Source organism: Chelonia mydas, chromosome 2 (assembly GCF_015237465.2).
Source record: "Chelonia mydas isolate rCheMyd1 chromosome 2, rCheMyd1.pri.v2, whole genome shotgun sequence".
Classification (NCBI taxonomy): domain Eukaryota; kingdom Metazoa; phylum Chordata; order Testudines; family Cheloniidae; genus Chelonia; species Chelonia mydas.
In genome coordinates, this window is record NC_057850.1 from 125,493,523 (window position 1) to 125,512,010 (window position 18,488).

The 18,488-nt window shown below is 42.9% G+C and overlaps 1 protein-coding gene across 4 annotated transcripts in view; it reads left to right on the top strand.

The window, feature by feature from the left end:
* The window catches only part of CDH10 (cadherin 10), a 152,422-nt gene that overhangs the window by 25,546 nt on the left and 108,388 nt on the right, over nt 1-18,488 (top strand). The gene's annotated exons all lie outside the window — the stretch shown is intronic.

Genomic DNA, 18,488 nt, shown 5'->3' on the forward strand with positions numbered 1-18,488 from the left:
GCAATTCAAATAATAAATTATAATAACTAACAAGTACAACAAAATATATCCACTCTAGTTATGGACTCACCCATCTTGTTCTGAATCCCATTCAATCTCATTAAACTAATCAGGATTGAATTGGGCCTACAGTTGGATGGGAAATAAACAAGAAACATTTAAAGGCTGTTGCAAAATGGTGTTGATTCAGTAAGTGTCCCTTTTCCGTCTGAATCAGAACTGAACCAATGGTTCAGCATTCTGCCAGGAGGAGTTTTGCTGTTGGTGGTGGTATATTTCAAATTAAATGTAAAAGCAAGTTGCAATGACCTTTTGGGTTTGTTAAAGACAATGTCACAAAAGCAGAGATTTTACCTTGGTATTCTTGCCAAATGCTACCTTGGTTATTTATATGTTGTTAGTCAGGGCCTGCTTAAATAAAGTTGGGGTCCCCAGCAAATGCATACAAACGGGGCATAAATTCCAAACCCAAAATTCAGTCTGTGACCTTCTCCCTCCATCTAACTAAACTGCTATGTTATGAAAAATTGTATGTGGCAGAGGGGAACAGAAGCGGGGGGAGGGCAGAGTAGGAGGCTGGAGGCAAGTCCTATAAGTGCTAAAAGGGGTAGAAAATAAGTAATCAAAAATGCACGTAATTGGTGCAATCCCTATAGAGCTGTCAGCCAGGATGAAGTTGTATGTAATCAACACCAAGCAGCACTGGAGCACGAGGAAAATCATCAAAGTATAATTTCTTGGGGCCACTGGAGCTGAGTACATCCTATTGGAGGTTTGGCAGAACTGTTTGAGTTGGTCCTGCTCTCTGCCTAAAACTTTTCTGCTGTTTCATCTGAAAAGGGTTTTTATTCCTGTCTGTCCTAACTGTTGTATGGTGTTGCAGTAGGTACTATTAACCAATTGGTATTTCTCTCCACAAAAGCAGCTGCACTTCTGGATCTTTGCAATAAACCTAAGCATTGAAATATAGGTTATTACTGTTTGTATGGGGTACTAATGGCCCCGTTGTGCTAGACATTGTACAACCACAGAGCGAGAGACCCTCTCTGATCTGAACAGCTTGCCAACTAAATGGACAACATGAATAAAGGCAAGAGGTGGATCCAGATGCACAGAGAGATGAAGTGATTTGCCAAAAGTCAACACAGCAGGTCAGTGGCTGAGCCAGGAATAGAAACCAGCTCTCCTGAGTCTGGTTCACTTCCCCTATCCATTATACCCTACCACTGCTCAATATGTTTTAAATAAGAATGGCAATAATAATTCTGATGCTTTTTTAAAAATAAATAATGGTGGAGAGAGAAGAATACGATAATGGACAGGGAATGGACAAGTAAATTAGTTTAGTAAAAATCAGTAGCTAATGGTCACTGTGTTTTAAAAAAGTAGAATTCAACTACCATTACATCCCTTTTTTCCCCCTTTGGAAACATAAAACTGAACATTTGATGATAAGTTACATAGCAAGTTTGAGCTGAATGGGATTTGAAATGGCTGAGGTGCAATATCAAACTCAGAATATCAGACATTACATTGGCGACAAGCTATCCTTAATAGGGATGCTACTGCTGCTTTAATGTTATCATTTTTTACCGTTTCAGACAGCAACTGTTCTACATACTTCGAATCGTTCCATTTGCCTTCCCTTTCCATACACAATGTATGTAAACATTAACTATTGTATGTTCAGCCCCTGGGGCTATATTTCCTTTTGCCAGTAATGTTTAAAGGTATTTCTCAAAACCCAGAAGTCTAAAGTGACAACTTAAAATGAAACCTAGCAAACTGAACTCCGACTAAACATAATACAAATAGGTATTTAGTTTTTCAAATTCTACTTAACCCTTGGGGCAGATTTGGAAACAAGTATTTGAACTTATATTCATTTTTTGTTGAACTAGGTTAAAGGACTTCTATTAGCAGTTCCCAGACTGTGGTCAATTGAAAGATTGCTGGTCTCAGCATGTTGGCTCTTTTACTTTGTTCTGGCTTCTAAATTGGATTAAGATAGCTAAAAATATTTGTTACCCCCTTTTGACCTTGGGTCAGCCAAAGTCTGGGGCCCTGCAGGTTGTTTTCATTAGGAGGCAACATTGTTGATGGAGTCAGGTATCTTTGATGCAGTGCTGTTTATTTACAAAGGATGTACAAAGTCCTGTTTCCTTAAACACAGGAAAACTCAAACTGCTCTTAGCTCCATGCCCCTTTCAGCCATCGCTCAACCCAAAAGCTTTCAGTGTAGGTTTTTCTTAGGGCCATGCTCTCAGTGCCTTTGATGTGGGTGGTGATGTGCCTGTGGTATAGCACAGGAGGTGTAATTTCCAGCTGGAGTAGAAATGCCCGTGCTATCTCTGATGGAGGTACCACATTAACAACAGAAGTGCAGCCATAGTGATGGGATGGGCTAGCTGCCCCAAATACAATCCTGTCTGAAACCTTAAGTATTTACCTGGGTGGCTAGCACCTCCTGCTGCTTGTGACAGTGTGGCTACACTTCTAGTTTTAGTGTGTTAGCTCAAGTGGAGCTTATGCAGATATGTCTACCCAAACTGGAAGTTAAACCACCAGTGCCAGTGTACAAAGATCCTGTGTTTGGGGTGGGAGTTGCTCATGCTTGTTTCTTAATTGTTATACGATGGGCGGTAATTACACCCATGAGCTTCAATGATGTTTTGCCAAACCCACAACAGAATATATTTTCTAATTATTTGGTTTTTTATTTTCTAATTAATTTCCTAATTAATTTTTAATATAAATAATTGATATAGTTGGCACAGGGTTGCTATTTTGTTATGATTGGGCACGGTGATCACAAGCTCACCAATGGGCATCAGGGTTGATCCACAAGACACTCTCTATTAAGAGTTGACTCACATTGTGGAAAAAGTGTAAGTACCCTTGCCCTAGTCATCTCTAGAGCTGCAAGCATCTTATTTGCTGGGTTGGGCCCTTTTTCCCTATTTTAAATAATTTGCAAACAGATGAAGGGCCAGATTCTCTGCTGGTGAAAATGAGTATATCTTTGAAGTCCAGGGACCTGAATGTGTTCACATCAGCAGAAAATTTGCCTCAGTAACTTGTAAAAAGCTTAATTACTGGTAATTATCTAGCAGATAGGTTTTATGAATATAGTAGGGCCAATGGGATTGTTCAGAAGCTGTAGTGAGTTCTCCTTCGGATATTTGACATTTTTAATTCTCTGTTCATGCTGTGTGATCATATCAGGCTGTTGCTGTCTGCTTATGCAATGCCCCACTCCCATTTGTATGGAAATTCCCCTTTTCTGTTCTCAAACTGTATGAGAGAGTTCTTTGAGAGAGGGGAGGGAGGAGTAAGAAAGCGCCCTCTTAAAAAGACACACAAAGGGGATGGGCAGAAGCTGTTCAGGGGCACTCCTACTACAGGCAACACCAGCGTAACCTGTGGCACAGTTGAATGTTTATGTCAGTGTCAGAGCACAGCAATGTGCTGCAAAGAAACAGCAGTCTTTTGGGGGAAACACTAATTGGAAAAGCAGGAGTTCTGGGTATTTGGTGGGGAAAGTATCCAAGTACAGAGCAGGGCTGGACTTAGGTGCCCTGGGTATTCTTTCTTTGGCACCCTTTAAGTACTGCTCCCCAAGCAGCGGGCAGCCGCTCAGCAGGCAAAGCAGCAGCAGGTGGAGACGTGGCAGTGCTGCAGATATCATGCTGCCGGGAGGGTGGAGAGGGGATATGTGTGAACGCCTAGCTCCTGCCCCACAGCCCTGCAGTCTCTTGATCATGGCAACCCTCCTCCCCTTACCACATTGCCCACCCATAAATCCGGATTGGAAGACAGACTATTTTCCAGTCACAGGAAGAGAAGGATACAAACATTGTTGATCTATTTAGAATCATAGAATATTAGGGTTGGAGAGACCTCAGGAGGTCATCTAGTCCAGGGGTCTCAAACTCAAATGATCACGAGGGCCAGATGAGGATTAGTACATTAGCCCAAGGGCTGCACCACTGACCACCCCCACACCCGGCTGCCCCGGTCCCGCCCCCACTCCACCTCTTCCATGAGGCCCTGCCCCTGCCCCGCCTCTTCCCCTCCACCCCTTCCCTGCCCCCATTCCAACCCCTTCCCTGAAATCCCCACCCCATCTCCGCCCCCTCCCTGCCCCAAGGGGGTGCAGGGTGCGGCAGGGAGCTCAGGGCAGGGGGTTTGGCCGCAGGAGGGCTTCGGGGGGCGGGTCCGGCCCAGCGCGCACCGGGGGAAAGGCAGGCTCCCTGCCTGCCTGCCAGCCTGCCTGCCCTGTCCCTGTGCCGCTCTGGGAAGCGACCAATGGGAGCTTCAGGGGAGGTACCTGGAGGAGCAGCCAGGGCAACACACAGACCCCTGTGCCCCCTCCCCCAGGTCCCGGGCGCTTCCCAGAGTGGTGCGGGGGCAGAGCAGGCAGGGAGGGAGGGAGGGAGCCTGCCCTGCCCCTGGTGAGTGCCGGGCCAGAGCCGCTCTAGGTAAATGCTGGGGTGGGGGGGCGCAGAAAATAACCCCACGGGCTGCATACGGCCCATGGGCCACATGTTTCAGACCCCTGATCTAGTCCAATCCCCTGCTTAAAGCATGACCAACACCAACTAAATCATCCCAGCCAAGAGGGTTCTTTTGTGAATGACTCATTGTGATTAGTGGTTTTCTAGTGCCCTTTCTTCCCATCAGTGCCGGCTTCTGTTTCTTCCTGATGACAACAGCCAAGTTGGTGACCTTCTTACCTGTCAGCAGTGTCTTGTGAATTCCCTTGTAGATGCAGGAACTTGTCATGTGTAGAGAGATTCCTAAAGAACAATAGTCTCCCGACATTAATTCTCTTCTTCGCTATCTGGTCACATTTCAGGCAACCCCCTCTGTGTTCTGAACATGCTGTTTGGTTCGTTATTGTTTAGTCATACTGTCATTCTTCCATAGTTATTTCTAGGGATGTGTCAAGAGTTTGCAAGTGGAAAAGTTCAGAGGCAAGGAAACAACGTGCAGTTGCTGGGTGCTTTGATATATAATTTCTAGGTCTGTCAATTAATCACAGTTAACTGAAATTAATTGTGATTAAAAACATAAATAGCGATTATCACAGTTTTAATTGCACTGTTAAACGGAATACCAATTGAAATTTATTAAAGATTTTTGGATGTTTTTCGACATTTTCAAATATATTGATTTCAATTACAATGCAGACTACAAAGTGTACAGTGCTCACTTTATAGTATTATTTTTATTACAAATATTTGCACTATAAATATGATAAAAGAAATAGTACTGGTATAAGGTGAATTGAAAAATACTTTAGTACGATCTCTTTATCGTGAAAGTGCAACTTACAATTTTTTTTGTTTGTTATGTAACTGCACTCAAAAATAAAACAATGTAAAACTTCAGAGCCTACAAGTCCACTCAGTCCTACTTTTTGTTCAGCCAATCACTAAGACAAACAAGTTTGTTTATATTTACGGGAGATAATGCTACTGGCTTATTTACAATGTCACCTGAACATGAGAACAGGCATTTGCATGGCAGTTTTGTAGCCAGCATTGCAAGGTATTCATATGCCAGATATGCTAAACATTCATATGCCCCTTCATGCTTCGGCCACCATTCCAGAGGACATGCTTCCATGCTGATGCCGCTTGTTAAAAAAAAATGTGTTAATTAAATTTGTGACTGAACTCCTTGGGGGAGATTAGTATGTCTCCTGCTCTGTTTTACCTGCATTTTGCCATATATTTCATATTATAGCAGTCTTGGATGATGACCCAGCACATGTTGTTTGTTTTAAGAACACTTTCACTGCAGATTTGACAAAACGCAAAGAAGGTACCAGTGTGAGATTCTGAAAGATAGTTACAGCACTCGATCCAAGGTTTAACAATCTGAAATGCCTTCCAAAATCTGATTGGGACGGGTTGTGGTGCACGCTTTCAGAAGTCTTAAAAGAGCAACACTCCAATGAGGAAACTAAAGAACCCAAACCACCAAAAAAGAAAATCAGCCTTCTGTTGGTGGCATCTGACTTAGTTAATGAAAATGAACATGCTTCGGTCTGCACTGCTTTGGATTGTTATTGAGTAGAACCCCTCATTAGCATGGATGCATGTCCTTTGGAATGGCAGTTGAAGCATGAAGGGACATATGAATCTTTAACGCATCTGGCACATAAATATCTTGTGACGCCGGCTACAACAGTGCCATGTGGACATCTGTTCTCACTTTCAAGTGACTTTGTAAACAAGAAACGGGCAGCATTATCTCTTGCAAATGTAAACAAACTTGTTTGTTTGAGCGACTGACTGAACAAGAAGTAGGACTGAGTGGACTTGTAAGCTCTAAAGTTTTAGGTTGTTTTATTTTTGAATGCAGTTATTTTTTGTACATAATTCTACATTTATAAGTTTAACTTTCATCACAGAGATTGTATTACAGTACTTGCATAAGGTGAATTGAAAAATACTATTTATTTTGTTAGCACAAATATTTGTAATAAAAATAAATACAAAGTGAGCACTGTACACTTTGTGTTCTGCGTTGTAATTGAAATCAATATATTTGAAAATGCAGAAAACATCCAAAAATATTTAAATAAATGGTATTCTATTGTTTAACAGTGCGATTAATCACATGGGTTAATCACAATTAATGTTTTCAATCACACAGTTATTTGTGATTGTTTTAATTGCTTGACAGCCCTAATAATTTCATGAATATGATAGTACTCATCTGCCGTAGGGAATGTCTAATGTGGACAAAAAGGACTTAGCATTCAAGCTCTGTTCTCCCCTTCTACCCCCACTTAGGCCCAGCACATACACTGGACCTAATGGATGCAGCACATTATGCATGGAACAGCATGGAAGAGATTGTGCTTGCTTTAAGTTGCTTAGGAATGAGAAGTTAGATACTGCCCTGTAGATATAGACACAGAAGTGGGTTGTGTCAAACCATAATTCCTTAATTACTGGCCCAGTTATGGCATGTTTTGGGGAGACAGTGGATTTCCTTATCTGAGAGAGGTGTTGACCAGAGCTTGTCAAATTTTTCTGAATATTGATGTTTCCAAGAAAAACAGGATTAAAATGTCACAAAAAATGTATCCAGTTTTTCTGCCAGTTCCAAGTGTTGATGATTCTGTTGGGGTTTCAAACGATATTGACTCTTTCAGAGAGACAAGGTGGGTGACATGGGCAGCGAGTAAAGCTTCCCTTGAGGGAGACTAGCTCCCTGTCCTGCCTCTTTTGCCCATGGCCCCGCCCACACTCCACTTCCGCCCTATCCCCTCCCCTACTCAGCCTCTTCCCCACTCAATGGTCCCTCCTTCCCCCACCACTACTCACTAGTCCTTCCTCCCTGCTCGCCCCCCCCTGCTATTGCTTGCTGGCCCCTCCTTCCTCACCCTTTCCCACTCGACCCTCTACCTGCTTGTCATGTGCGTCCCTCCTCTCCTTTCCCCTCCCTGCTCGGCCACCCCTCACCACGTAGGATCCCTCCTCTCCTCTACCCCTTCCCACTCAGCCCCCTGCTGCCGCTTGATGCATCCCTCCTCCCACCGGAGCACGGACCGGTGAGGGGTGGTGGGGGAGGGGGAGGAGGGACCAGCAAGTGGTGGTAGGTGGGCTGAGTGAGAGTGGGGCTGAGTGGGGTGGAGGGGAGGAACCAGTGAGCACTGTCAGGGACCTCCAGAGATGGGGGTGGAGAGTGCTGGAGAGGAGCAGCCAGGCAGAGAATGCTGAGCTTTTATATGCACCATGCAGGTTCCTGGATGGCTGAGGAGGCGGTATCTGCTACTCAGCTTCCCGGTTCATCAGTAATCTCCCTGGCGAGTCCCAGGGACCCAGGAAGCTGAGTAGCACATACCACCACCTCAGCTGCCCAGGTACCTGCATGGTGCAAAATAAATAAGCAAAAACTTTCCGCAGAATCCCACTCCCAACATGGAGGGGAAATGGCAGGGCCACCGCAGCCCAGAAGTCGGGCAGCATGGTCAGTGGTGGCTGTGCTAGGGGAGGCTCAGCCTCTCCTGCCCTATTATACTTGCCGCCGGTGGTGGGTAATGTAATATCTCTTCTTGGACCAACTCCTGTTTTGGAGAAAGACAAGCTTTTGAGCTTACACAGAGCTCTTCTTCAGGGCTGGGAAAGGTACTCGGTGTTATAATATAGCTCAGTATTATATAGAATATGCACAATGCTTTCAAAAGAGGAGCCTGGAAGATGAAATTCATAACTTTGCTAGATGCTTAAAATCACGGTCTGAATAAAGACACTGGAATTATTGCTTATTACAACAATCTGTAACCCACAAACTCCCCTTTTTGTCTTATGGCTACAGGAGTGTTGTTGGGCCACTTCATGTTGAATGGTCCCTTAGACAATGTACTTGCTACTTATGCTAAACTATCTGTTCCAGCTTACATTTAGCTGTGCCACTCTGAGTACCTTTCACAGACCTGAAGAGGAGCTCTGTGTAGCTCAAAAGCTTCTCTCTATCACCAACAGAAAGTGGTCCAATAAAAAATAGTACTGTCACAGGTTGGATCACAGAAACCCCCCTTGGGGCTGCCAACTGATCTGCCAAGACTATTTCTTCCCCTGCTTTCCCTGCCAGCTTGGGACTCCAGCACCCTGTCTTGCTGAGTCAGACACGCCTGTCTGCTCCAACACAGACCCAGGATCTGAACCAGGTGCCGTAAAGCTGCAGACTTAACTGAAAGCGACTTAAGGACTGTTCCCATCTTTAACACTCAGATGCCCAACTCCCAGTGGGGTCCAAACCACAAATAAATCTGTTTTACTCTGTATAAAGCATATACAGGGTAATCTCATAAATTATTTGCCCTCTGTAACACTGATAGAGAGATATGCACAGCTGTTTGCTCCCTCCTCCCCCCATGTATTAATACATACTTTGGGTTATTTAACATATAAAAAGTGATTTTATTAAATACACAAAGTAGAATTTAAGTGGTTTTAAGTAGTAACAGACAGAACAAAGTGAATTACCAAGCAAAATAAAATAGAACACTCACGTCTATGTCTAAGAAAACTGAATAAAAACCTCACCCAGTCAGCTTCCTTTTACAGACTAGTCGTCTTCTAGTCTGGGTCCAGCACTCACTCACACCCCCTGCAGTTACTGTCCGTTGTTCCAGTTTCTTTCAGGTATCCTTGGGGATGGAGAGGCTCTCTGTTTAGCCAGCTGAAGACAAAATGGAGTGGTCTCCCCAGGGTTTAAGTAGACTTTCTCTGGTGGGTGGACACCCCTCACCCCCCCTGTATAGAATCCCAGCTACAATATGGAGTTTTGGAGTCACATGGGCAAGTCACATGTCCACGCATGACACAGAACTTACAGGTAGCAGCTATGGGTCACATGCTATCTTGAACGTCCTCAAGTAGACTTCTTATGTGGATTGGAACATTCCAAGATCCATTGTTTCTTAAGTGCTTCTTCACTGGGCACGTAATGTGCACATTCCTTTCTCAAGAAGCTGACCAAATGCTTTACAAAGGCTACTTAAAAATCAAGCCAGTACACAGCCAATACTATAACTTCAAATACAAAAATGATACATGCATATAAATAGGATTAATAGATTCGGTAGATCATAACCTTTACAGAGATATGTTACATGGCATATGTAGCATAAAACATATTCTAGTTATGTCATATATACATACATGAGCATATTCCCATAAAGCCTTATGGGGTGTACCGTCACAAATACCTCACCTACCTTTTGTATCTAATATCCTGGGATTAACATGACTACAATAACACTTGACTCTGTCAGTAAGCACAGAAGGGAAGGGCAAGGTTCAGTAAAATAGGTTGTGGCTCAGATTTCCTGCATTGCTTCCCATTGCGTGAATCATCTGAAGGTGTCCTGTTGTTAAGCTTGCATGTGCTCTATGGTTTCTAGTATCCTGAGACTATACCGCTGTTGCCAATAATTTTGTCAGAAGAGTAGGCTGATAAATCGATGTAATCACAAATTGTCCTTTTTTAGTTTGATTTTGAGGATAGGACATGCCTCTGTTGTTAAAATGACTCATAAACGAGTATAGTGTACAGAGAATTGAGTCATTTATTGTAAATCTCCTCAAAAGATCATTTCTTAATGATGTACATGCTGATAAAACAGCTCCTAATTAAAAATAACAACAAAGGAATATGGACTACAGTGACAGGAAGATGTAAAGCTGAGCCTCAGTAATCTATCTGTCATCTACTCTCCCTAGCAGGTTACTGCCAAGAAATGGAGATTCATTGGAAGGGCTAAAATAAGCAGCAATTTTAATATTTGTTCCAGTAACACCCTTCTAAATTGCAGAAGTCTTTGACCCTTAGCTCCCCATTATAATGCACCACTATGAATCCCTAAAACCATAATCCATTAAAACACCAAAAATGGTTGGATAATAAATGGACAATAATATAAACTGTAGACAAATTAGGCAGATTCTTCCCCCGAAATGTACCCTATACAGCCCACTGAAGTCATTGTTAACAACTTGCAGTAACTTCCAATTCTGCTCTTGCCTTTTGTAATCAGAAATTAACACCATTGAAGTCAGTGGGATTGTCTTGGGGTAAAAATGGCATGAGATCAGAATCTCGCAGGAGGAACTTTTTCTGAATAATGCTATTCTTTTCTTTTTCTGAATAATGCTATTTTTTTCTTTTTTCTTTTCTTTTCTTTTTTTGAGAATATATGTGGATTATAGATTTCCCATAAGAGAAATTCTATAAGCTTTATATGTGATCTGTAAGTGCATATTCCTATTGAATTTTAACCATGGTTCATTGATCTCCACTATCTGATGCAATGCCCACAGAATTCTCTTCATACGTTACTGCCTGTTTCTCACATCTTGCTTAGCAGAAAAGCATAACAAAAATGTGCAAGGCTTCTGTTTTCTTTAAATATTATTATTATATCAATAGGGGCGTTGTTGAAGTAAGGCAGAAGTGAGGCCCTCACATCCCTCCAAAGAGAATTCCTGTGTAGGTGGGCACTAAGTGGAGCTTCTTCACTGGGACTACACTGGGGAGAGGAGGGCCAGCAGAGACTCTTTACTCTTGGACTCTTTTGAGAGTAGTTGAAAATGGCCTGCTGTTCCATTACTGTCTGATAGCTACAAGTGAGGAGTTCTGATTGGTGGGTGATTCTGAAGAAGGGCAATGGGGTGAGATATATAACAGTTCAGAGGGAACTAGAGAGACTGGGTGGGCAAGGTAATATCTTTTTATTGGACCAGCTTCTGCTGGTGAGCGAGACAAGCTTTCAAGCTTACACAGCGCTCCCTGAAGGTGGAATTTTATCTGGGATAAAATTCCACCAACCGAGGGGTGGAGGGGGCCCAGAAGCAGACCCTTTATTAAATGGGTTCATCAAGTCTGTTCCGATGTTGGACTCTTAGCCCAACAAGCCCTTGCATCCGCACATGAATAGATTAAATGGAGAATGATCGCTATGGCCGAACGTTTGGCTAAGCATTGTGGAATTAAATTGGCCTGATCCCTTTTTATGAGTTATTTGTGGGATTGCCGATGGAAACCATTTAGCCTAAAAGTATGTGATCATCTTAGAGTTGGTGAAAGGTACTTGGAATCAGGAATACAGTGTCACTGTTCTTAAGATAGTAATACACCGTTATTGAGTAAGGCCTCCTTGATAGAAGGCTAAAAGCCTTTTCCATTAAAAGCTGACTGGATATATTTCTTTCACACCTTTTCAGCCACGAGGATGGTTATTCAGCAAAATGGGTAATGTGTAATGTAGTATCCTCTAGGGTCATGATACTGTGAATAATGTATATCAAAAAGGTAGGAAAATATCAGTATTGAATGAAAAATAATGGAGAACAAATAGAACACAAGAGAAAGCTCCTCCTTTCCTTTGTTGTTGTCAGAAAGATAAAAAGGCTGAACAAGCCTCAGCAGAAGCGAGCTTTAAGTAACATTCATTTCAGCACCAGCTATGGAATCTTGCCTGCAAATTCACTGTGTTCCTTAATTGAAAACATGATTACCAGTTACAGCTGTGGTCAAATAAAAGCAGCAACAAGAAAATAAATGGTAACTTCTGTCTCCAAGGAAATCCTAACCTATAACTCGCAGTTCTGTCATCCATTTTCTAATGCACCAGATGATTCCAGTAAGAGTAGAAAAAATTACTTTTATTGTCTGACATATCTCCAATACAGAAATTGCATGTGAAACTTCTCAGATTATCTGCAAATGACAGTGAGGCCTCAAAATGTGTTGCATACAGAATGGCCAGAAAGAAAAGGAGCTGCATTTTATTCCAGAATAATGTGTTTGCATACTGTGCAGACAATACCCCACACAGTTCTGGCAAAGCAAGCGAAGGACAGTTAAATAGTGGCATCAAAATAAAAGTAATATTCTGCCAGGGGGTTGTTCTCATAATACCTTATATTTGGAAAACAGTTTGCTTTGGTGCTACACTTCAAGTCACTGAAATGAAAAAAAGAGAGAATTCTGCATATGGAAAGAACTATGGCTAAAATGTTCATGTCCAAAAATTTAGGATGCCTCAGTTTTTGGGTGCCAAAACTCAGACAGACGGACTTATACAAGCTCTGAATTTCAGAGATATTGAGCACCCAGGATTCCAGTTGAAGTAAACAGGAATCGCTTATGTTCAACACTTAAGAAAATCAGGTCCTAGATGTTTCAAGATGGCCACCCCCTTCTCTAGGCTTCACAGCCCGACCTGCAGCCTGAGTCACAACTTCAAAGCACTCCCTACACTGCTATTTTAGCATGGTGGCATGAGCCTGAGTCTATTGACCCGGGCTGGGAGGCTTGCTGCCATGGGCTGTGTAGACTTACCCCAAAGCTCTTGCTGTGTTTAATACCCCCACACAGTATAGTGCTGGGTGCTGGAGGGTGCTTAGAGCCACAGCTACAGGTGAAGTTCTGTCCACCACTCACTGTTGTGCTGCCCACTAAACAGTGACTCCACTTAGGCAGACACAGACTTATCATGAAGATAACTTTCTACCCTCTGAAGGGCTCTGTCTTATGCAGAATCATTCTGCTGCAGCACACCACACAAAAATCACAAAGTCTGCAGACTGCCCCAAGGGTCATTCTACCAGATAGGTTATGATGGTTAAATAATTTAATTAGCGAATTATTTCTACTAGATTTCTCACTGTTCTTTTGCTCTGTGTTCCTTGTGTAAAGTACAGACTGGAGAATTATTATGATTTTGAGTTTTATTACCCAAAACACTTTTGAAAGCAAATGAAAAATGTTCAGAAAGCAAAATCAAGATGTTACTGTTCACAATATGAAAAATAAAACTCAAGATGGGAACTTACAATTTTGAAGAGATAATAAAACAGTTTGAATTAATTCAAAGTCTTATTACAATCTTATCACAAATTGTTATTCTGGTTTTATACTCGTCTGGTCAGGTGACTTTGGTGCCAACATGGAAATACGGAGCTGTAAATATAAATCCTTATTTACTTCCAGTCAGATTTCTATGTCAGTGGAATCATGGGACTGGTTGTGTCAGTTCAACTAAAGAAGAGTTTATAAATGTAGACAAGTTATTTAATTATTGAAAAATGTCAATTCAGTAAAATGACCTTGCTGATGTTATATTCATAGCCAAGCATTGCCACTTATATATGTAAGACTATCACACATCAAATGCAAAACAAAATATGGAGGTAATAATTTTCACACTATTCTAATTTCTCCAGAGTTTCTCCAGTACTGTAAGCTCTTTATCCAAAGGTTCAGTGGTAAAATCTTTAGCTTACAAGCCAATTCAAAGCTTCTTCCTCTTTTTGTCTAAGAAGCCATAAATTCTCTTGATCACAAAATCCATGTGATTTTTAAGATGAAATCTTTGAAATGCTCAGGGTTTAGGGTTTCTCGCAGTGAACTTTTGCTGTAGGGGAGCATAGTTTCTATTACAAAAAGTAGTAGGCTTAATTAGTGTAGTGAATTTCTCTAGCCTCAAATATGTTGCTACTTAGAACTTCTAGGTAACTATGATTAAACTTGTTACTGAAGTACACATGATCATACATTTTAGTCATTCAGAAGTTTTTTATTCAGGTATTTTCTAAGAAGCATGACTACCTCATAACCAAGTCAACACTAGGGTAAACAATGAAAGTATTTTTATCAGTTGGAACTGGCATGATGGTGGGGTTTTCCAAGTGAGTTTCACAGTTGCAGTGGCTGGTTTCTTGAGAGAGAGAATTGATTCACTCAAGGTAGTAAAAAGAACAGGCATATTTGTGGCACCTTAGAGACTATCAAATTTATTTGAGCATAAGCTTTCGTGGGCTACAGCCCACTTCATCAGATGCATGCAGTGGAAAATACATTAAGACGATTTTATATACACAGAGAACATGAAACAGTGGGTGTTACCATGCACACGATAATGAGAGTGATCAGTTAAGGTGAGCTATTACCAGCAGGAGAGGAAAAAAACTTTTGTAGTGATAATCAAGGTGGGCCATTTCCAGCAGTTGACAAGAACGTGTGAGGAACAATAGTGGGGGGGAGCGGGGAAGAATAAACATGGGGAAATAGTTTTACTTTGTGTAATGACACATACACTCCCAGTCTTTATTCAAGACTAATTTAATGGTGTCCAGTTTGCAAATTACTTCCAATTCAGCACTCTCTCATTGGAGTCTGTTTTTGAAGTTTTTTTGTTGAAGTATTGCCACTTTTAGGTCTGTAATCAAGTGACCAGAGAGATTGAAGTGTTCTCCGACGGGTTTTTGAATGTTATAATTCTTGACGTCTGATTTGTGTCCATTTATTCTTTTACGTAGAGACTGTCCAGTTTGACCAATGTACATGGCAGATGGGCATTGCTGGCACATGATGGCATATATGACATTAGTAGATGTGTAGGTGAACGAGCCTCTGATAGTGTGGCTGATGTGATTAGGCCCTATGATGGTGTCCTCTGAATAGATATGTGAACACAGCTGGCATCAGGCTTTGTTGCAAGGATAGGTTCCTGGGTTAGTGTTTTTGTTGTGTGGTGTGTGGTTGCTGGTGAGTATTTGCTTCAGGTTGGGGGGCTGTCTGTAAGCAAGGACTGGTCTGTCTCCCAAGATCTGTGAGAGTGATGGGTCATCCTTCAGGATAGGTTGTAGATCCTTGATGATGTGTTGGAGAGGTTTTAATTTGGGGCTGAAGGTGATGGCTAGTGGCGTTCGGTTACTTTCTTTGTTGGTCCCGTCCTGTAATAAGTGACTTCTGGGTACTCTTCTGGCTCTGTCAATCCGTTTCTTCACTTCAGCAGGTGGGTATTGTAGTTGTAAGAATGCTTGATAGAGATATTCTAGGTGTTTGTCTCTGTCTGAAGGGTTGGAGCAAATGCAGTTGTATCGTAGAGCTTGGCTGTAGACAATGGATCATGTGGTGTGGTCTAGATGAAAGCTGGAGGCATGTAGGTAAGTATAGCGGTCAGTAGGTTTCCGGTATAGGGTGGTGGTTATGAGCTGGGGAGCACATCTGGCAGGGGCTGCATTAGCCTGTTTCTGCCTGTGAAATCCTGTTGTCTCTCAGAGCAGCCTGTCCCCCCCCCCCCCCCGAGCACCCCCCCTCCATGCCACAGCCTGAGCCCCTAACATTCATCCTCGCCTTGCTCCCCTGCCGGCAGCGCTTGCCCGTTGTGCAGACATAGCTGCCTCTGGGGTGGAGTAACCAGAACAGCCCAGACTGCTGGAGAAAGCATACCCTACCCATCTCTGTCCGCTCCCTGCAGCACAGCGCCCCCTAGAGCGGCATTGGGGCCAGGCCTGATTGCCAAGGGAGAGCGCCCCCTGCTGAGCCCCGCTCCCAGCAGCACAGCGCCCCCTAGCGCCTCACTGGGGCATTGGGGCCAGGCCTGATTGCCAAGGGAGAGCGCCCCCTACCAATCTCTGCCCGCTCCCTGTATTATAATTTTTTAAGAATAAAACATGAAACAAGTGAAAAGAAATTACTTCACAAGTTAGTAAGAATTTGTCGATAAGTATAGATAGTTAGCTGTTGTAGTTACTCAAACTGTATGAAATGCAAATGGCATCTTCTATTTTACGTGTTGTAAAGGCTTAGGCCTAAGTCAAGAATCCTGGCCTATATGTGAATGTAAATAATAATTATTGTTATTAATAACTCCATATGCTTGGTCTCATAACTACCCAGGTGCACCACTGTTTTGACATGGTTTACCTCCCGGTGGTGCTTTTTTAAACTGGCAGGCTTAATTACAACTAGTGGGTAACCAGAATCTGACTGTGATGTATCCAGCCACTGTATCAGATCACAGATTGAGGAGGGTAGACTGGATGTAGTGAAATTCTTTCCATGTCACTGATTTATTGGTTACTCTTCAGTGTTTGTGGCATGCTGCATTTGATGTGCTACCTTATTACTTGCTTGTTTATAGAGAAGGATATTAGAATTCTTGGCACCTGAACAACAAAGTCAGGCTTTTCCCAGGCAGTTGAGTGGTATCACTTGGCTGACACTAATTTAATCACAGCTCATCAACTTTGTGGCATTTTCAAACAGTGGCTGGATGCTAACAGAGACTAGATGCAGGAAGATACTGTGGGTAGGTCAGTAGCCAGGCACTTGGGAGACTAGAGTTGAATTCGCTGCTCTACCACAGACTTCCTGTGTGACTTTGGGAAAATTACACCCTCTTTTGTCTCAGTTCCCCCATCTGTTTTAAGGGTGACAGTACTTCCATGCTCACAGGAATGAGGTGTGGAAGAGAAGATAAATACATTAAAGATTGATAGGTTGGCCATATAGCTAAGATATATAGAGATGGTAGAGGCCTTTTAGCAGGTGAAGTCTAGCTTCTGTGATCAGGATGGAGCAAAACATTTAGAGCAGTTGTAGTCGGGAATTCTACCATGTCTGAAGAGGAAGCTAACTGAGTACAGCAGTCACAGTTTTTAGTCAATGATAAGCATCATGCACATACAGTTGTCATTCTGTTAAATTGAGGTATTGTGAAAATCAGGGTACATGCAGAAAACATGCACTGCCATCTTGACATTTTGACTGCTGTCTGACTGCAAACTTGGGATAGAGAGGCTCTAACCCAGGGGTGGGCCAAATCTGGGGATGGAAATTGTATGGCAGGCCATGAATGCTCACAAAACTGGGAGTTGGGGTGCAGGCTCTGGGGTGGGACCAGAAATTAGGAGTTCAGCATGTGGGAAGGGGCTCTGGGCCGGGGCAGGGGTATGGGTGGGGAATGAGGGCTCCAGCTGGTGGTGTGGGCTCTAGGGTGCAGGAGGGTGGGACCGAGGGGGATCAGGGCTGGGACAGAGGGTTGGGATGCTGGAAAGGGTCAGGGGTGCAGACTCCAGGCGGCACTTACCACAAGCAGCTCCTGGAAACAGCGGCATGTCTCCTTTCTGGCTCCTATGTGGAGGCACGGCCAGGCAGCACTGAGCGCTGTCCCATCCATAGATACCGCCCCTGCAGCTCCCATTGGTTGTGATTGCTGGCCAATGGGAGCTGTGGGGGCGGTGCTTTGGGCGGGGGCAGGGGGCAGAGCCCCCTTGCTGCCCCTACATGTAGGAGAAAGAGTGGGGACATGCTGGTGCTTCTGGGAGCCACATGGAGCCACAGCACATGCGAATGGGGCAAGCCCCCGACCCCAACCCCGCTCCCTGGCAGGAGTTTGAGGGCCAGATTAAAATGTCTGAAGGGCTGGATGTGGCCCTCAGGCCGTAGTTTGCCCACCCCTGCTCTAATTAATATCTCTAACATCTCAAAAATGTTACAGTTAGTGTGTACTTTTTCACCACCACATCTGCCCCACATGACATTCTGGTGGAAGCTGGTGCTGGAACAGACTACAAATAGATGCAGATTACAGCCTTTTGTACACTGAGTGAGGCAGGAGTCCTGGGGGGGAATAACATGAGATCATGTAATTATAATATGTGCACATGAGAGGGATGAATTAAGGTTTTACAAACAATATTAATTTTTAATAAAAGATAACTTATTATTATGTTTTATAACTTGAGTGCCTGACATTGCTATTTTAATGGTCTTTTAATAGTTTTTCCTGGATGTAATATACCATAGTGGATCTAATATTTAAGGCACAAGTGACTTAGTATATGATCCATGCTGAACTATGATTTCGTTTGTGGGTTAACTCTTAAAAATGTTACCAACAGATTCCACAAGTCTGACTCATTTAGCAGAATTTTACTAGTGTATAGCAGTAGCTTCTGCAGTAAAAGGCGTGAGGCAAAGAAAGCCAAGAATATAATGTGATTGTCAGCACTTCACTGCAGAATTGTAAGAATTCCAAATATATTTCAACAGCACCATAAAGATGAGCTCTTAATTTGCCAGGTAAAAGGGTACATTGAGAATGATACAACAAATACAAGAACAAATTGTACAGCTATGGAAAAGTGGCTATAGGAAAGTGATACATATTT